The sequence below is a fragment of the Dasypus novemcinctus genome, chromosome 3, assembly GCF_030445035.2.
Source record: "Dasypus novemcinctus isolate mDasNov1 chromosome 3, mDasNov1.1.hap2, whole genome shotgun sequence".
Lineage (NCBI taxonomy): Eukaryota > Metazoa > Chordata > Mammalia > Cingulata > Dasypodidae > Dasypus > Dasypus novemcinctus.
The window spans coordinates 116,662,446-116,683,902 of record NC_080675.1 but is presented as its reverse complement, the minus strand read 5'-3'; the positions used below and the strand labels follow the sequence as shown (position 1 = coordinate 116,683,902).

At 40.7% G+C, this 21,457-nt stretch overlaps 2 long non-coding RNA genes across 2 annotated transcripts in view; one reads left to right on the top strand and one right to left on the bottom strand.

Moving 5' to 3' along the window:
• The first annotated feature begins 300 nt into the window (after nt 1–300).
• On the top strand, nt 301–17,414 carry LOC111766118 (uncharacterized). The gene is made up of 4 exons (XR_002798250.2): nt 301–975; nt 1,502–1,595; nt 3,437–3,575; nt 17,343–17,414. It is a non-coding gene; the product is annotated as an uncharacterized lncRNA (long non-coding RNA).
• LOC101439486 (uncharacterized) overlaps nt 16,713–21,457 on the bottom strand; it is a 17,223-nt gene continuing 12,478 nt past the window's right edge. The window contains exon 4 of the long non-coding RNA XR_188525.4: nt 16,713–21,316. This is a non-coding gene — a long non-coding RNA (uncharacterized lncRNA). The remainder of the gene's footprint in view (nt 21,317–21,457) is intronic.

The window sequence follows — 21,457 nt, the reverse complement described above, 5'->3', positions numbered from 1 at the left end:
TCCATTAAGACAGTAAAAACAAATTTACAAAGAAACAGACCCCAAACCTCATCACTAACAAGTACAATATTTCCTAGGGCTTTTACACAGTAGGCAATTAATAAATATTTTTTGGAAACTGTGTAATGAAGACAGGAGGGATTCATGCTCCAATCTAAAGGAAAGGAATTGTATAGTTTTGGGCATTGGGATCTTTCCAGAGCTCTTGAAATTTCCCCACATGGGTAACTCCATCTTCAGCAATAAGGTTGGGTCTGCTAGTGTTGATTCAGTGCTATTGTCTTTTTTTTCTCAGGCGGTATGTGGGACTGAATGGGACCTCATACATCAGAAGCAGGTGCTCAGCTGCCTAGGTACCCACTCCACAAGTACTAAAGTCATAATTTAGCAAGCTTTGTATAAAATGCAGATGTTTAAAAAAAAAAAAAAATTGTACTGAAAGGGAACTTCCAACTTTCCAGTCAGTGACCAAGCTAATGTTAAGTAAATATATTGTATTATCAACTAAGGAAGTAGATATACTATATAATTTTATTATCATCTTTGGAAATTATTCTGCTTCTAAGAAGATAACTGAAGATCAAGTATCAAGGAAGAGTACAAGGGGTCCAACTGTTCCTCCTTGTTCAATTTCATTTGGCCTTGGCGCCAGCCAAATGTCATAAAATAGCAATTATCTGGGGGTGTGGAGTAGGTTACCTCAACAAGTCAAATAGATTTTAGTAAAAATGGATTTGGAAGATTTTCCCACTGATCAACCCTGAACTCAACTTGGGAGAGGCAGCCACGAAGCCCTCAGGCAGTTGGGTACGTCATAAGGACTCTTTGCTCTGCTGGCCGGGCATTCAGGGCCTCAGTGAACCTGGCAGCCTATGGAGAAGGCTCCACACACCTCCCACCTCACGGAGAAAACGTCCAGTCCTCTCACCAATGCTGACTTCTCACCCACACTCCTATCCTTCCAATACTCTGAAGGTCAGTTGCCTTTCCTTGACCCACTGATGTCTCGATTTGTCCTAAACACTATTTACTATTATCTTCTTGGATGCCACATCCTCCAAAATTCCTCCTTTACCCCCCAGATTGAGTAAAGCATTCCTTGTACTTGTTTCCCTCATTTGGCCTTTTATTAGAGTAAGGAATTAGGCCTTTGGTCTCTCCCTAGAAGGGAAGTTGCTTGAGGAGAGGGCTTATGAAAGAGTTAAAGAATGAGCAGAAAAGCATAAGAAACATTTCCTCAACTTTCCAGTTTTGAATTGGGATGACCTGAATACCAGGCCAATTTGAATTACTGGGGATAAGTTCAAACAACAGGTTTAAAGAGGTGGTGATCACAAATGTTTTCTAAGGACCTCATTATTTTTAAGGAGTCATATATTCCATTATTGTGTTTTGTTTTTTTTTAATGCTTGCCATTTCTCAAGAATTTTGATACTCATAATTTTGAAAAGTTTAAGGTGCTTTTCTCTCTAGCTTTGTCTCTAAGGCAGGTTTCTTTCAGGGTGGGAAGACACTGAATGTTCAAGAGTGTGGAAATAGAAGAGGGAGCCTATGAATGTCATTCCATACTGCAGCAGCATTAATTCAGTGATCAGGTACTGGATAGTTTCCTTTTTAGTAAACAGTGTTTCTGGAAATAACTAATTGAGAGATAGCTATATTCCATCTGACCACAGAAAGCACAGTGAGACTGAGTGATACCTAGTGGCCCTGTATATCACGAGTATCTCACAGGCCGGGGCCAAATCTCATTCATCCCAGAATCCCCCACATGGTATGTCCCTCGGCCCAACATGCAAGAGATGTCCAGAACAACAAAAGTAGATACCAAGGTGAATTCCCCTTGAGTGGTTCTGGGAAGAGTAAATGGTATTAAGGATCTCTAACTTCTTTCCTTTCCTGGTGATTTTATATCCTGATTCTAATTAATCTATCACTCTGTTTCCCTTGCTTGACCTCTTTCTCTGTCTCTTCTCTAACTCTATCTCTCCCTTAAAACTTTTCATTCTGTTTCCCATCTCTCCTTCTTCTTACCCTTTGCAGTGTCTGCCTGAAAAAGCTATGAACATAGAGGGAGCTCTGGGGGAAGAGACAGCCTCTAGAAAACCGGTGGGCCACCTCAATCCTTGCAGAGCTAAGGTGGTGACCAAAGGAGACAATGCTAAAGCAGAGGGTGCCTGTGTTTGTGTCGGGCAGTGGGTAGGTGAGCTGTCAGGGCTTTGTGATGGAACTGGCAGAACTTGTGGAGAATCCCAGGAGGCCCTGCGAGCACGCACATGCGTTCTAAAGAGTATCGACAACAGCCTCTCATAGTTACAGTCTTACCAGAGTGTGGATTGGAATCTTTAGTCCCTATTTGCTAAACTTCTTGGGCGGCTTCTGGGTTGGCTTCTGATTGGAAACACCTGACTTCTAGTGTTCCATAATGACTTATAGCTGGCTAATAATTTTCCATGGCTTAATTATGAGGTGGACAAAGTCTATGAAATTTGAAATTGGTACTCCAAGCCTGACCCTCCCCCTAGAAGCCCTGCCTGTATCCCATTGATGAAAGTCTATACTTATTTGGAAAATAAGTTATAAGGAAGTAACCTCTGGGCAATCTCTTCATTATTAAGCATTTCAGGGATTACTCCTCTTGGAGATATTTACTTTTAAGGAATGGAAAGATTTGGAGCCAGGTATTCTGTGGACAAAGTATGAGTTTGGAGAAATTATTTAACTTCCTTGAGCCTCAATTTCTGCTTCTGAAAAATGGAGATGATGATAATCTGCCTACAAAACAGGTGGAAAGATAAAATCAGAACAAAAGTGAACAGAAAGAACCTCCCCAAAATATTGTTAATAAATAATATTTAAGTATTTTATAATGTTATTAAATTATTAAATAAATAAAATGATTAAATAATTAAAAATAAAATTAATAAAGTGTAAAGATCTTAATATAAATCATTTGCATAAAAAAAAAGCTAAATTGTGCACTTAAGTTTCAGAAACTGCTCTAGGAGTTTTACATCCATTTTCCCATTTCATCCTGACCCCGAACCTTCAAGGAAGGTGCTACTGTTAACCCAGTTTTTCAGATAAGGAGACGAAGGCTAAGAGGGATTAAGTGATTTGCCCAAAATTAGAAAGTTAGCAAATGACCGAGCTGGGATTTGGCCCAGAATCTCTGCTTTTAACCACGAGTCTCCAATGCTCATCTTGCTCTTGCTCCAGCCTCTGCTGACTTCCTCCCCTCTTTGTGTTTCCATACTACCCACTTTCAAGGTCCAACAAAACCCCCCTTTTCCTGAAAGCCTTTGGACTCTAGTTCAGCCCCAGTAAACTCAGCATCCTCTTTTATTAGCCTGAGGAGCTACTCGTGTGTCAAGGATGTGGCATCTTTTGTGATTTTCTCTAATGCTGCTGTTTGTCATAATGTCTTATCTTGCAGCCTGGAGAATAAAAAAAAAAAAAAAAGCAGCAGTAGAATTCCTCGTGAAGAACTGCCTTTTGATTAGTAAATGATCTCCATTAGCTCTTTGGCTCTGAAGCTTCATGAGAGCAGAGACCCCACGACCCAGCACAAAGAGGTACAAAAATTATTTGTTGAGAAAATAGAAGCTTCTAGGAAAGTGAGAATGTCTTTTATTTGACAAGTGTCAAGCATCTAGCAGAGTGTCTGGTTCAAAGTAAGCATTCACTAGATGGTAGTTATATTGTCCTACATAAGTAATATAGCAGGGATTACTGGGGCATCTTGGGAGTAGCAGGTAGAAGAGGACAGGAGAAAGAGAAATGCAGCAACGTGGTGGCCACTGGGGCTGTAGATGGAGAGAAGGCCACAGGGTCTTCTCGGAGGTGGGCGGGGCCAAGAGTCAGTTAAGAAAAGGGGCAGTTCACATTTGCTGTGCTGTGCTATAACTTCACATGCCTTCCCTCAAGTCTTCATTAAATCACGAGTTGGTGTCAATGGTGTCTGGAGAGTTCAGCAAACCAGGTGGTGTTCTCTGTTTGTCTGTGCGGTGGCGAGATATGAACAAAAGATAAGCCCCCAGCAAAGTTAGAGAATTCAGCAGAAGCAGGCAAACAGAGCCAGAGATGACAAGAAAAGAGATCCTCAAGAATAATCAGAAGTTTTGAAAATGATGATTTTTCTCATTATATCTGAGATGGGGGGTCAAGATAATTTTATTTAATTATTAGAGGATAGGGGTTCCCCAGCAGGCCAGAGGACTTCGGGGACATCCAGGTAGCTAACACTTCAGTCCCATGTATTTATGTTGTGCCCCTGAGCTGTACTGTAACCTCCTTGTGGTAAGAACTGTGACAAGCTGTGGAAAAGAATCTATACGTCTTTGTTTGCCTGCATGGATTTCATTCCTGTACATCAACACACAGGCAGCACACAATAACCCTTTGAAGTAGCACAGCAAATGTCAGTGTACTTCACCATTTTCAAGATAAGGAAATGCCACCTCAGAGTGTGAAGTCCTCATTCCCCTGGTCAGATGGCTAATAACAAGCCAGTCCAGACTGCGCTAGTGAAAAGAAGGTGGACGCATGCATTTCTTCATAATCGGGGAGAATCTAGCATTCTATTGCCTCCATCACCTTCCCTAGCCACATTCCAAGACTCAGGGTCCAGGCACCCTGGGGCTCCTCAGAGCTACTCCTCTCGCCAAAGAATCTCACCTTTACCACCTCGGACAAAACCTTCAGGAAAGTGATTGAACTTTCAAAAGGGAGATAATAATGGCATCTTCACAGAACTGTATTGGAAATAAAATGAGATTACTTAAAAGTCTTGGACTCATTGCCTGGCTCACAGGGAGGTCCCGTAAGTGTGTGCTCTCTTTTCTCTCCTCCCTTCTGTTGCTCTTCCTTCGTCTCTCTATCCCTGACTTTAGATTCAGTGTTCCTTCTACCGTGTCATGCTTCTTTATGTCTCTTTGTACCTTCTGCAGCTCCTGACAGATCTGATCACCTGCTCTTTCTCCTGGGGGTGAGAGGCAAGGCCAACAGAGTAGGATTGGGGGGTGGGGGTTGGGTGGGTGGGACTCAGAAGGGGAAGCACCTGGCCATGGTTAAGGCCTGAGGACATAGATTAAACTGGTGGAGCCAAATCTGTTCTCAGATCCAAAAGGTCACCTCAGTGGCAGGAAAAGTTGCAGTCAGGTCATCAGATGGTTCAACACAATTATTAGAAACATATGAAAACATCTGCCAAGAAAAAAGGAACATGATCTAGGAAGTTTCTTGGCAAGTACATACACTACTATTTTCATGGTTGTTATGCAAGGTGTGAGTATTAGGGGAAACTGGGTGAAGGGAAAGTGGGAATTGTATTACTTTTGCAACTTTTCTGTGTCTAATTTTTAAAAAAGACAGAATATACTTTAAAGTAGATATGTTTAGATGTCTTCAAAAGTTCAGAATGGTCTGGGTTTATAAAGCACCTGTTCAGCATGGATTTACTGTATATGGAGAGAGACAGACCCATGTGACTCCAGAGAAGGAACCAAAATTCAGCTGTCAAGTGGGAGTGACATCATCAACATGACAACATGAAAAATCCTCCCCAGAGATTCAGCTAATAAAAGGACAAATCCTATTTGCTTAATAATCCAAAGGATGGGGAAGTGGATGTGGCTCAAGTGATTGGGCTCCTATCTGTTATATAGGAGGTCCAGGGTTCAATTCCCAGGGCCTCCTGGTGAAGGCAAGCTGGCCTGCATGGGGAGCTGGTCCACGTGGAGTGCTGGCCCGAATGGAGTGCTGACCCGTGAGGTATGCTGGCCTGCACAGGACTGGCCCATGCAGAGTGCTGGTCCACATGGGGAGCAACCAAAGGAGACACCAAGGAGAGACAATAAGAGATGCAGTAGACCAGGGAGCTGAGGTGGTGCAAGAGATGGAGCACTTTTCTCCCATTCTGGAAGGTCCCAGGATTGGTTCTCGATGCTGCCTAAAGAGAAGACAAGCAGACACAGAAGAATACATAGAATGGACACAAAAAGCAGACAGTGAGTGTAAAAACAATGGGGGGCAGGAATAAATAAATGGTAAAAAAAATAATCTGGAGTATGGTAGAGACTTGAGAAGGACTCCACAAGCACTGAATTGAAGAAAGAGAAAATTATCAGATATTAAACTTCAATCCTGACCTGCCAATCCTCTCCCACCCCCCCCAACTTACTCGGTCCCACACAGTTGGGAGAGTTGCTCAGAGGCAGAGATCCCTCCCTCCCATTGGGACATAGACTATAAAGCCACTTGGAGCAGTGAGTTAGAACCCCAGGCATATCCAGGCACAGGGACCCAGGTCCACAGAGACCCAAGTCAGAACACAAGCCATGGAGCACTGCCAAAGGGCCCCGGGGGGGGGGGGGGGGGGGAAGAAAGAGACCACATTAGGAGCACCTGCCAAGTGGTGCACACACTTGATCAAGTTACTGTAGGCTAGACTACCTAAACGTGACATAGAATTTTCTGGAGTGATACACATTTCTGGTTAGACCTTGTCTGGCCCCCTGGGATGGGATACTACAGGGAAGAACCTGGAAGCAGAAAATCCTCACGGAAAGTGGGGGGAGGTTTAAAATGAACTGCTGTAAGACAGGAGGGTCCCCCAGACTGAAAAGCATAAGGAAAATGGGGCTCTGAATGAGGGAGAGAATATAAACAAATCATAGGAGCTGAGGGGAAAACTGGCACAAAAACAGAACAGATCAGGATTTCTAGAGAAGGAACAGAGGAAAGGAAGCTTTCCATGGAGGTAAAACAATTGCACAAAAAGTTCACATATCCAGGAAAAGAACCAGAAGGAGAAGAGCTGAGAAAATCTGATCAGTTAAACTCAGAGTGTTTTCTAAAGGTCCAGAATAAGTTGGACCAAGCATCAAAGAGGAGCATTAACAGAAAGCCAATCAACAATAAAACCCTAGACAAGAGGGAGAAACTGACCTTCAGAGTTACCTCATCAAGATAATCAGATGCTTAGACATCAGCAAAAAACTACAAGCCATTCTAAGAAATGGGAAGATATATCTCAATCAAGAGAACAAATTTAAACTTCAAAGGAAACACAAAATTTGGAACAACTAACCAAAGATGTTCAAACAAATCTTCCAAATTGGTTCAAGAAGATGAAGGAAAATATGCACAAAGAGAGAGGGCTGCTGATGTAAAGTATCAAAAATGGGTTGGCTTTTATAATGGGAATTTTATTTAGGGTTAAAGATTACAGTTCTGAGGCTGTGAAATGTCCGAATCAAGGCATTAGCAGAGATGCTTTCTCACCAAACTCAGCTACTGGTGATCCTGGAGTACTTTCACATGGTGAAGCAAGATGGGAGCCCATCCTCTGCCTTGCCTTCCTGGCTCCATGTCTCCTGGAGCCCAGCTGTGCATGATTAGGCATATGGCTTTTCTCCTTCCAGACCTCCTCTCTCAGCCTCTCGGCACTTCTCTGTCTTTCTGCAGCTGTGAGTGAACCTGGAGTCCTCTCTCACATAGTAGGATCAAAAATGGTGGCTTCTTTTTTCTCTGTCCTCTTTCTCTGTCTCTATTTATACGAGACCTAGCAAGAGGGCAGAGATACACACAGTCTATGCACGCCTGATGTTGGACAATCAAAAGCACCCCACACCCACAGGAATAGATCAGTTGAAGAATATAATCTCTTTTTGGTATTCACCAAATTCAAACTATCACAGACATTGAGAAGACAATGTCTGAGCATAAAGAAGAATCTGTAGGTGGGAGGGAGGGGCAACATACAAACATGGGAGAGTGCCAGAAGTTCATTGAGAACTAAATGTTGAGTAAAACGTATCAAAGTATAAGTAGGAGGGTTACCTGGTTAGGACGCTCAGGGGGTATGGTCTGATGCGGGACGGACTCCGGAGGGAATAGCTGAAGGCTCATTTTGCCAAGGTGGGTTCTACCATTGGGTGGGGCGGACCCATATCCTGGGGAAGACTAATGCCGTCGAATAGAGAGAACTGTATCTCTCGTGAGAAAGGACGGCTCCCAGGGCATTAGATTGGCAGGCGTTGTGGGCCCTAAGGGGAGGGGAAAATGGACGTGCAATGGATGGAACAAAGGTAAATAAGGGGGCAAAAGAGGAGTTATGTGAGAGTACACGAGGATGAATATAAAACAGCTAATATTACACCAAAAATATATAGGGGACGACAGACTAATAATGAAAACCATAAGACAAAACATAGGATAACTAAAAAATTTAGAAAACTGTACAACCTAAAGTATGGACCACATAGTAAGCACAAATGTTACCTTGTTTGAAAACTATAGTTTCGGAATCTGTACATCAGTTTCAGGAAATATGATATGAATAAGTTAAAAGATTATTGCTGTGGAAGGGAAAAGGTTTTATGGTGGATCTGGGGAAATACTGTATATTGTATATATGAATTTTGGTGATCTGAGACTCTTCTGAAGCTGACATTATGTTGGGATTCACTTTACGGGAAGTTTTGGATCACAGAGTGGTTCAACAATGGCAGCGGAGGAATACTGATATGGGATGTTATTGACAGGATATATATGGTTGACAGGGAGTTATACAGGGCATATGCTCAGGGTATATGGTAATGTCTATATATACTCATAGTGGAAACAATTAATAACAACAGCTAGGGGGGTACTGGGCTCCTGGCCGGGGGGTCACTGTTGTGGGCCCTGGGAGAGCAGCGGCAATCCTCCAGGTGCAACGGCAAGAACCAGGAAGGAAGGAGGGCCCAACAGTGGGCTCTTGATACTAATGGCTACACTTTTGAGCCTATGCACCTGCAATAAGAACAAGGCCTAGAGTAGCATTGTGCCTGGGGGTTTCCTCCTGACAGCCTTCATGTTACTCAAATGTGGCCACTCTCACAGCCAAACTCAGCGTGTAGATGTGATGCATTCCCCCCAGCGTGGGACACGACACCCAGGGATGAGCCTCCCTGGCACCGAGGGATCACTACCACATACCAGCTGAAGAAGCAACTAGAAAATGACCTTGAATTAAAGATTCAATGCGGAACAGCAGAATATACCTGTCTACATATAATAACATGACTTCGGGAAGCGGTTTGACCTAATGTAAGGGGGAAATGGAAAGGAGAAATGAGATTATAAGGCTGTGAGTCTCTAAAAAAGAGTCTGGAGGTTGTCAGAAGGAATACCCCTATGTACAACTGAACAGAGTCTAAGAGACAGATAAGGTAGATACAACCCCAGGTATTGGTTCTTTTGAGGGATAAAGAGACCCACGGGTTCTATGGTCATGGCAGAAGGGGTTCACTGCCATGACAGATGGCCCTTCTTTGGAGCTGGTGTTTCTGCATGATGGAAATGGACTCAGAGGGGATCTCTTTTCACAAGACTTGCATGCTACTTTATTGGAATTGTAGTCGGTGCTGGGTTTAAGATATATGTAGGGGATTTGAATCTCTGGACTGATAATATGACACCCAGGCCCAGAGCCTCAACAGACTTCAGCTCCTACACTTTGACTTATTGGACTTACTCCACTCAGCTAACATGGAGTTGAAGAAGGTCAACCACCACAACATGGAGCCTAGAGTGTCTACAACTAGAAGCAGGAAGAGTGCATCCAGTACCCATGTGCAATCTAAGCCCTCACTTGACATAGGTGTGCAATGGACACAACCAATCCAATGTCCACAGAGAAAATGTGGAATGGGTGTGGGAACGGTAGCCATGGGGGCTGCTGGGTGTGGGGAACGGGAGGAAGAGATGAGATGTGGAGGCGTTTTCGGGACGTGGAGTTGTCCTGGATAGTGCTTCACGGACAATTACGGGACACTGTAGATCCCCCCAGGGCCCACTGGATGGAATGTGAGAGAGCCTGGGCTATGATGTGGACCATTGACTATGGGGTGCAGTGATGCTCAGAGATGAACTTACCAGGTGCAATGGATGTATCACGATGATGGGAGAGAGTGTTGCTGTGGGGGGAGTGGGGGGCGGGGGCGGTGGGGTTGAATGGGACCTCATATATTTTTTTATTGTAATTAAAAATAATAATAATAAATAAATATTTTAAAAAAAAAAAAAAGAAGAATCTGAAAGTATAAAAAGAAACATAGCAGAAATTATGGGGATAGAAGTCACAATAGTAGAGATTAAAAATACATTAGAGGGATACAACAGCAGATTTGAACAGGCAGAAGAAAATGCCAGCAAACTAGGAGGCAGAGCAATTGAAATCATGTAGTCAGAAGAACTGATAGAAAAGAAAATAGAAAATAAAGGAGCAATGTCTCAGGAATTTGAGTGACAGCATGAAAATCACACAAACATATGTATTATGGGTGTCCCAGAAGGAGAAGAGAAGGGAAAAGAGACAGAAAGAATATTTGAGGAAATAATAGCCAAAAACTTCTCAACTCTTATGAAAGATAAATATGCATGCCCAAGAAGCACAATTGTACTCCAAATGGAATAAATCCTAATAGATCTCTGAGACACATACTAATCAGAATGTCAAATGCCAAAGACAAAGAGAGAAGTCTGAAAGCAGCAAGAGAAAAGTGGTTTGTCACATACAAGGAATCCTCAATAAGACTAAGTACTAATTTCTCATCAGAAAACATGCAGGCCAGAAGGTTGTGAGTGGTATGATATATTTAAGGCACTGAAAGAGAAAACTGTCAGCAAAAAAATTCGTAATCTGGAAAACTGTCCTTCAAAAATGAAGGAGAGTTTAACATATCACAGATAAATAGAAATTGAGAAAGTCTGTCAAAGACCTGTCCTGCACAAATTACTAAATGAGTTCTGCAGGTTGAAAGGAAAAGATAAGAACGAGTGTCTTGGCATAGTATGAAGAAAGGAAGATCATCACTAAGGGTAACTAAAAGATAAATGCAAGACCCAATAGTACAGTATCCTCAATATACAACTCTACCCTTTAATTCCTATAAGAGTCTTGCTTCTTTTGAAGAAGAAAAAGGCAAATTTCCTGATAATGGACATGCAAAGTATAAAGTGGTAAAGTGGAACAAAAGCACAATAAGGAGGGGAAACAGAGATATATGGGAGCAGAGAATATGTATACTATTGAAGCTAAGGTGGCATCTTTTAAAATTAGTAGATTATAAATGTAGGTTGTACAAAATAAACTGCAGGGTAGCCACAAAGTAGCGTTTTTAAAATATGCAAAAACGGAAATGATAAAAGGATCAGTCCAACACATCACAATCAACTGTACAGAAAAGGAGGTTGCAATAAAGGAGACGAGAGTCCAAAAAGAAAGATATGACATATAAAAACCAAAGGACAAAAATGTCTGAAGTAAGTACTGCCTTTACAGTAATAACACTGAATGTTAGTGGATTACACTCCTGGATAAAAAGACACAGGTTGGCAGAATAGTTAAAAAAGCATGATCCAACAGTATGTTGTTTATAAGAGACTCATTTTAGACCCAAAAACAGAAAAAGGTTGAAAGTTAAAGGTTGGAAAAAGATATCCCGTGAAAATAGTAACCAAAAAAGAACTGGGGTAGCTATACTAATATCAGATGAAATAGACTTTAAGTCAAAAGTTGCCTATAAGAGACAAAGAAGGACACAATATATTAATGAAAGGGACAATCCATCAAGAAGAAATAATTGTAAGTATTTATGCACCTAAACATGATGCCCCAAATACATGAGGCAAACACTGGCAAAACTTAAGGGAGAAATAGACACTTCTACCATAATAGTTGGAGACTTCAATACATCACTCTTTTCAATATAGAGACTATCTAGAGAGAAGATGAATAAGGAAACAGAGAGTATAAGTAATATGATAAATGAACTAGACCTAACAGAGTATATAGAACTTCACACCTCCATCAGTGGGACATATATTCTTCTCAAGTGCACATGGATCATTCTCCAGGATATATCACATGTTGGGTCACACAACAAGTCTCAATAAATTTAGAAAGATTGAAATTTCACAAATCGTCTTCTCTTACCATAAGAATGAAGCCAGAATTTAATAACAAAGAACTGGAAAATCCACAAATATATAGAAGTTAAACAACATTCTCTTAAACAATCAGTGGATTGAAGAAGAAATTGCAAGGGAAATCAGTGAATGTCTTGAGATGAATGAAAACAAGAACAGAACATATCAAATCTTATGGCATGCAGAGAAGACAGTGCTCAGAGGGAAATTTACAGCCCTTACATTAAAAAAGAAGAGTTAAAATCAAAGACTGGGAAGCGGATTTGGTTCAACTGATAGAGTGTCTGCCTACCATACAGGGTTCAAACCCAGGGCCTCCTAACCTGTGTGGTCAGCTGGCCCATGTGCAGTGGTGATGTGTGCAAGGAGTGCCCTGCCAAGTGCAAGGAGAGCACCCCTCAGGGAGAGCCACCCCATGTGAAAAAAGTGCAGCCTGCCCAGGAGTGGCGCTGCACACACGGAGAGCTGATGCAGCAAGATGATGCAACAAAAAAGCGACACAGGTTCCCGGTGCTGCTGACAAAGAATGCAAGCGGACAAAGAACACACAGCGAATGGACACAGAGCAGAAAATGGGGTGGTGGGGGGCAGTGGGAAGAAGGGGAGAGAAATGGAAAAAAAAAATCTTAAAAAAAAACAAAGATTTACCTGCACACCTGGAGGAACTAGAAAAAGAACAGCAAACTAATACCACAGCAAGCAGAAGGAAATAGCAAAGATTAGAGAAGAAATAAATATAATTGAGAATAAACCAACAATAGAAAGAATTAACAAAATCAAAAGTTGGTTCTTTCAAAAGATCTTTCAAAAGATCAATAAAATTGAGAAGCCCTTAGCTAGACTGACAAAGGAAAAAGAAGAGAAGACACAATTAAATAAAATCAGAATTGAGAGGGTGGACATTACAACTGACCCCACAGAAATAAAAAGGATTGTAAGAGGATACTATGAACAACTGTATGCCAACAATTTAGACAACCTGTATGAAATGGATAAATTCAAAGAAACAACTGAACAACCTACATTGACTCTAGAAGAAACAGAAGATCTCAACAAATCAATTACAAGTAAAGAGATTGAATCAGTCATCAAAAATCTCCCAAGAAAGAAAAGTCCAGGATGGCTTCAAGGGGGAATTCTACTAAACATTCCAAGAGATTTAACTCCAATTCTACTCAAACTCTTGTAAAAATTGAAGAGGACAGCTGTGGTAGTTGGAGATTATTTTATGAATCCCAAAAAGAAAAAGATTATATTTGTAAACTAATCTATTCCTTTGGGTATGATACCCTTTGATTGCATTAATTTCAGTTGAGGGGCCCTTGATTAGATTATCTGTTAAGATTAAGGGTTTTTGATTCATCTATGTCAGTAAGGCATCTCTTAGGTTGAGTCCCTCTTCCTTGCTGGGTCTGATACAAATGGATCATATGTGGAGACTCACGGGAAGAAGACATCCTGTCATTTGAAAAAAAGAAGGCTCAAAGAGCTGAAGCCCTAGGAAGAGATGGGACATTTTGCCAGTAGCTTACAGCTGAGATTCAGAAGAAAGCAGAAAATCCAAGACTGGTATAGAAGGCCTGGAAAGAAACAAGCCCTATGCCAGGAGAGACAGATCTTCACTTAAGCATGAAGCCTCAAGAGTCTGGGGCCACAGAAACTCAAGAGGAAGAGGAAGCCCAGAGATAAAGGCAGAGACCGGCAACCATCTCACTTCAACATGTGGTAACTGACTTCAGTGAGAAAGCAACCTTGAGTTGGATCTTATATATCCTGCCATAACCCACTGAATGTACTAGGGGAGAGTGCAAACTACAGGGTAAACTATTATCTGTGTACTGCAGCAGTGCCCCAAAATGTGTCCACCGAATGCAATGAGTGTGCCACAATGATGAGGGAGGTTGTTGGTGTAGGAGAAGTAGTGGTGGTGGTGGTGGGGGGGCTATACAGGAACCTCTTATATTTTTTAGTGTAACATTTTTTGTGTGATGTATATATCTTCAAAAAAATACAATTTACAGAAATGATGTGGTGGGGGTGGGGAGTGGGTTATATGGGAACCTCTTATGTTTCTTCTTTTTTTATGTTTTTTAATATAACATTCCTTGTGATCTACTAACTTTAATTTTAAAAAATTTTTTAAAGATTTATTTTATTTATTTCTCCCTACCTCCTTATTGTTTTTCACTTGCTGTACCTGTTTGCTTCCTTGTTTCTTTAGGAGGCACAGGAGCTGAACCCAGAATCTCTGATGTAGAAGCGAGGTGCCCAATTGCTTGAGCTACTTTTGCTCCCTGCTTTGTTGCATCTCCCATTATGTTTTTTCCTCCCCGTGTCTCTTTTTGCTTCAACTTGTTGTGTCAGCTCACTGCGCTTGCCCATCGTGTCAGCTTGCTGTCTTCTTTTTTTAGGAGGGACCAGGAAACTTTGCTCCCTGATTTGTTGTGCTCTCATTATGTTTTTTCTTCTTGTGTCTCTTGTTGTGTCAGCTTGCCATGCCTGCCCATCACGCCAGCTCACTGTCTTCTTTAGGTGGCATTGGAATCCAAACCAGCAATCTCCCATGTGGTATGCGGGAGCCCAGTCACCTGCGTCACATCTGCTTCCTTGAGTTGGATTTTTTATGGCCTTGTAACTGTAAATTTTTATCCCAAATAAATATCCTTATAAAAGCTAACAGATTTCTGGTACTTTGAAACAGCAGCCCTTTGGCAGACTAATACAAGGGCATACTACCTAATTCATTCTATGAGTCCAATATCACCCTCAACCAAAGCCAGATAAAGACACTACAAGAAAAGAAAATTACAGACCAACTTCTCTTATGAATATAGATGCAAAAATACTCAATAAAATAGTTAGAAATTGAACTGAACAGCACAATAAAAGAACTATACTTTCATTGTGGATAAAGTGGGATTATCCCAGGTATTCAAGTGTAGTTCAACATAAGAAAATAAATTAATGTAATCCACCACCATCAACAAAATGCAGGGGGAAACCAAATGATCACCTCCATTGATGCATCAAAGGTATTTGACAAAATTCAGTTTCTTTCTTGATAAAATACTTAGAAAAACAGGAAAAGAAGGAAACTTCCTCAGCATGATAAAGGGTGATGAAACACCCACAGCTAATATCATTCTCAATGGCAAAAAACTGAAAGCTTTCCCTCTTAAGATCTGGAACAAGATAAGGATGCCCATTGTCATCATTTTTATTTAACATTGTACTGGAAGTTCTAAACATAGAAGTTAGACAAGAAAAAGAAATAAAGAACATCCAAACTCGAAAGGAAAAAGTAAAACTCACTATTTGCAGATGACATGATCCTATATAGAGAGAGTCCCAAGCTACTTGGTGGGGTACAAGATGAACATGCAAAAACCAGTAGGGTTTCTATACATTAATGGTGAGCAATCTGAAAGAGAAACTAAGAAAAAAACTCTATTTACAATAGCAACTAAAAGAATCAAGTTTAGGAATAAGTTTAACCAAAGATATAAAGGACTTGTACACAGAATACTACAAAACATTGCAAAAAGAAATCAAAGAAGGGCTAAGTAAACAGAAGGACATTCCATGCTCATGGATTGGAAGACTAAATATCATTAAGATGTCAATTCTACCCAAAATGATTTACAGATTCAATGCAATCTCAATCAAAATTCCAACAGCCTATGTTGCAGAAATGGAAAAGCCAATGATGATATTTATTTGGAAAGGTAAGGGGCCCCAATTAGCCAAAACCCTCTTGGAAAAGAAAAACTAAAACTAAGTTAGAGGACTCACACTTCCTGCCTTTAAAGTATACAAGCTACAGTGGTCAAAACAGTATGGCACTGACACAAGGATAGATATATTTACCAATGAAATAGAATTGAGAGTTCAGAAATGGACCCTTGATGGCCAACTGATTTTTTACAAAGCTGCCATGTCCACTCGATTGGGAAAGAATAGCTCTTTAACAAATGGTGCTAGGAGAATTGGATATCCATATACAAAAGAATGAAAGAAGATCCTTATCTCACCATATACAAAAATTAACTCCAAGTGGATCAAAAACCTAAATAAAGAGCCAGAACTATAAAAACACTAGTGGAAAATATAGGGAAGCATCATCAAGCTCTTGTGTTTGGCAGTGGTTTCTTAGACACAAGCAAAGAAAGAACAAATAAGTAAATGGCACCACCTCAAAATTAAAAACTTTTGTGCCTCAAAGGGCTTTGTCATGAAAGTGAAAAGACACCTTACTCAATGGGAGAAGATATTTGGAAACCATACATCCAAATAAGAGTTTAATATCCAGAATATATAAAGAAATCCTACAACTCAACAATAAAAAGACAACCTAATTTAGAAATGGCCAAAAGAGCTGAACAGACATTTCTCCAAAGAGGATATGCAAATGGATAAAAAGCACATGAAAAGATGCTCAGCATCACTAGCTATTAGGGAAATGCAAATCAAAACCACAATGAGATATCATTTCACACCCACTAGAATGGTTAACATAAAAAAAAACCAAACAAGCAAATACTTACAAGTATTGGAGATGTGGAAAAATAGGAACACTTATCATTGCTGGTGGGAAGGTAAAATGTTGCAGCTGCTGTGGAACATTTGGCAGAACTGTTTGATAGTTCCTCAGGAAGCTGAGTATAGAATTACCATATGACCTAACAATCCCACTACTAGGTATATACCTAAGAGAAATTAAAGCAGGGACTTGAACAGATACTTGCACACCAATGTTTATAGCAGCATTATTCACAATTGCCAAAAGATGGACGCAACCCAAGTGTCCTTCAGTCTGTGAATAAACAAAATGTGATGTATACATACAATGGAATATCATTCAGCTGTGAAAAAGAATCAAGTCCTGATGCATGTGACAACATGGATGAACCTTGAGGACATTATGCTGAGTGAAATAAGCCTGACACAAAAGGACAAATATTGTATGTCATTGATAGGAACTAACTATAATTAGCAAACTCAGAGTTAGAATCTAGAATATAGTTTACCAGGGAATAGATTAGGGTTACAGAATGGGGAGTTGATACTTAATTTTTACAGAATTTCTATTTAGGCTGATTGCAAAGGTTTGGAAATGGATGGTAGTGATGGTAGCATATTATCAAGAGTCTAATTAACAGCATTGAAATACATAGCTGAATATGGTTAAAAGGGGAAACCTTAGGTCACATGTTACTTGAATAAAAATTCAAAGATAAAACATAGGACTGTATAACACAGTGAATGCTATTATAGACAATGAACTATAGTTAATAGTACAAGTGTAAGAATGTTCTTTCATGAATTATAACAAATGTACAGCACTAATACAAGCTATTAATTGTTAGAGGTTTGCAATGATCACCAGGTCATAAGGCTGTGGCTCCATTCCGATCTACTGAGCCAGCTGCCTACGTGTGGAAGACAGCGTCTCTCCCAAGAATGAGCCATATCACCGTGGGAATGGAGCAGATAAGAACTCTCATCCCTTCCAGGCCATCAAACCCTCCTTCATTCCAAGAAAACCCTACTTCCTAGCCCACCACCCCCAAGCCATACACAGAGAGAATTCACTTTTACAACCCTTTATTGACCCAAGGCTGTACTCTGGGCCCTAACCCCCTCCCCATGAACTAGCATTTCCCCACCTATTGATGTACTGTGTAAATTCACATCTGCACCTTCCACGAATGGGCTGGTCTCTCTTCAGACCCACACTATACTGGTGGAGGGGGCGCTGAAGTCTGTTCTTCCAACCCCCTCCACTGGGAGAGCTTCTCAACAAATTCTTTTTCTGCCTATGGTCATATCGGTCTCTGTGTCCCAGTAAGTGCCAACATTAATAATGAGATAAATGTAAAAAATACACCAGTGTAATCTATGGATGATAGTTAATAGTACTGTTTCAACAGTCTTTCATCAATTGTTTAAAAAATCTTTTACTACTGTTAAAAAATGTATAATTATTAAAGTACTATCATCAATTGTAATAAATGTTCCACACTAATGCAAGGTGTTGGTGGTGGGGTGGTGTATGAGAATCTTGTATTTTATGCATGATTGGTCTGTAAATCCACAACTTCTCAATAAAATTTAAAAAACAAAAACAAAAAAAAACAGCCATCAAGATATCTGGGGCTTTGTTCTTTCTTCACCGCTTGCCAAGTCAGTATTACCAGGTCACTTTTGCTTTCCAGGTTTGTAGGAACGAATGCCTAACTCACAAGTATTACAAATAATTACAATTCTTTGCTTGGGGTAATGTGGTTTGTAGAATATTTTGTTCTAAAAAACAAAGCAAAATAAACTGTTCATGTGAACGTAATTTGCTTGATATCAGATGTCATGTTGACCTTATAACTTCTTACGTTGGTACTCAACATTGATTATACTTGATTATACTTTAGTCTGTGCAATTTTGATCATTTTTTTAAAAAAAGATGTTTCAGAAACCACTTTATTTCGAAAGTAGTGAAATGTCTTTTTTTTTTTAAGCACAAGGTTCAGTTCTTCATTGACACAGGACCAAAGGTACTACATTCCTCTGTGCATAGTTTTCTCCTGATTATAAATATCATCCTATATATTTAATGTTCAATTGAAACAATATTAATTAAGTCTGTTTTTTAAACAAATTTAGAGCAACAAGTTCTTTGTTTAAACTACTTTCTTCTTATTAAGAGCTGTTGTTCCCTCAAGAGAAGTGCCCATTACATCTGTGACACCGACACTGGGTAAAGAGAAAATAGAGGTAGCGCTTTTCCCATGTGACAAAACTCAGGTTTGAATTCTTTGTCAAAAGAACAACTCTTGTAATTAACAAAACTCAGAGGACATGTGGCCTGTGTTCCAAGGAAAACTACTGTTCAGATCAATTGCATATAATAAGTTATATGCTATATAATAAATGAATCAATGGGGATTTCATAGCCAAATTTATTGACCATAAACTTAAGGCAAATAATCCTTTTGCCAGATGACTAACTTTCAAACCAAAAAGGTTATCATCAGTGCATTCCATAATGATTATATAGGCAAATTTACTATTATATTTCCCCCTTTTAAAGTAGATAGATTAAAAAAAAAATAAATCTTCCAAATATCCCCTACCCTAAAAGAACACTGCAGCACATAGTAGGCCATTAATAAGTGTTAGCGATTATTATCATTTTTTAAGAACATGCAGGATATAAGAAAGAAATGCTAGGCAAATCACAGCGCTCTGAGGAGCCATGCTTTATAGAAGGAGAACACTCCTTGCCATGACAAGCTGCCTGCTATCTGTCCCGAGCCACGATGCATTAACTTGGTGCTGGGTGCACCATGGAGCTCAATCTCATGGCGCACCAGGGAGATTTTGTCAAGCCTTATTTCACAGCACCAAATGGGTTTGGTGGAACTTGACAAAGGTCTACAGGAGAGAGAAAACACAGAAACCGTGTCCTATCACAATCACCAAAAACCTCAATTATTATTAACAGCAGTACCTCTTTATTGAGCGCTTACTCGGTGGCAGGCCTTTCATTTATTATCTCACTAAATCCTCCCTACGGAGTAGTTACTGCTTCTTGAAACCCCAGTTTTACAAGAACTGAGGCTTAGAGACAGTGAGCAACTTGTTCAACTGCTATTTAGTGGCAATCTTAGACATGACTCCTGACAGTCGGTATTTTCTTAATCAGAATCACAAAGTCCAAGCTGGAGGTTCCAAACTTGACGTCTGGCCCAGCTAAAGCCCCACAGGGCACTGTGGGGGCATCAATGTTGGGGACTGATTCAGTCCCTCACTTCCCATCTTTTCAGGAAGCCGCTCTAGCCCCTGACAGGAAGATAAGTGTAATTCAGCGTTCTCCTGAAACAAATTAAGATAACTAATAGCAGGGAAGGGCCGCCAGGCTGGCGCCAGCTTTGAAGTCTGCCATCTCCGCCTGCCATTCAGTCCAAGGCTAGAGTTCTCAAGAACTTTTCCAGGTAGAGGGTCTGCTGACTTTGTGGCATATAAAAGACTAGAAAGTTGCCTGGGAGAAAGGAAGGGAGAGGTTGCTGCTGTCTCCTTGGTTCACTCTTAGCAGTCCCAGTTCTGATCTTTGCAAGGGTAGTCACTGTCCATATCACCTTTCTGAGAATGGAAGAGGGAAATGGGGTCAAACCTGGGTAAGATGGGCATGGAGAGGAGGAGTCATGGCTAAGGCAGGATCTTTACTAAAGTAAGACAGCGCAGAAAAATGGGATGCCAACAAAAAGTCTTCAGACCTAAAGCCCCCTTTTCTTTTCCTCTTTCTCCCTCTTCCCTTCTGGGGGGAATTTGATAAAAAGATATACTTAATGGGGGGAAAAAGGTTCAAGAGTCCTGGAAGGGCAAGCTTAGGAATCCGAGTTGGTATCTACAAGAGCTGGGGTTGCTGCCTTGACAGTTTTTCCCTTATCTCTCAAAAGATGGAAAACTACAATAAAGCTCTTGATGCTGGCACAGCACAAATCTTGGCAGGGGTTATAAGCAATTATAAAGCACTTAAGATAAAACCTGAAATAATTAACTAAATATCTTGTAAACTAGTTAACAGTGTCCACATAATGGGACCATATACGTTATTAAGTGCTAGGCAGGGCCCAGGGCGGGGAGAATTGCACGAACAGGGGGTTACAGAAGGGTGCCCTGTTGGTATCGGTTGGGGGATGGGGCGATGAATGACCAGGCACCAGGCATACATTCTCTCTCTATGATGCCTTTGTATAGCTGCCCTGACCACCTGTAGTTATTTTCATGTTTAATTCCCTGGTGGCAACCTTCCTTCTATTGCCAAGTCCTTGGGGGACGGAATGAGAGGGGGTAGCGGTGAAAACTCAACAGTTTGTCTCCAGCCTCTCTCTCCAGCTACTCTCCCCTGCATGCCTTATGTTGGTATGCCTTGCCTTCCCCTTATTCAATGCTTTTTAATATTTTCTTTATGTTGCCCAGCTGTCCCTCCTCTCAGGTCAAGAGAGAAGAAAAACATTTGAAATTTAGATTTGGCCCTGTATTAGTAATCTATTACTATAAAACAAATTATCCCCCAAACTTGGCAGCTTAAAACAACAAACATTTATCATCACAGTTTCTGTCGGCCAGGAATTCACAAGAAGTTTAGTGGGTGATTCTAGCCAATGATGTTGCAGTCAAGATGTGTGCTGGGGCCACAGGCATGTAAGGGCTTGGCTGGGACTGCAGGATCCACTTCCAAGATGGTGCACTCAGTGGTTGGTAAGAAGCATGACTTCTCCCCGTGGCTCTCTGCTAGGTTTCTTGAACGTCTTTGCATCATGACCACTGGCATCCTCTAGACTGAGTGATCCAACAGAGATAATAAGGAAAAGCCATAATGCCTTATATGATTTTACTTTGAAAGGGTCACTTCTTCCATTTTCTTTTTGTTAGAAAAATCACTAAATCCAACTCACATTGTAATGGTGAGAAATTAAGCTC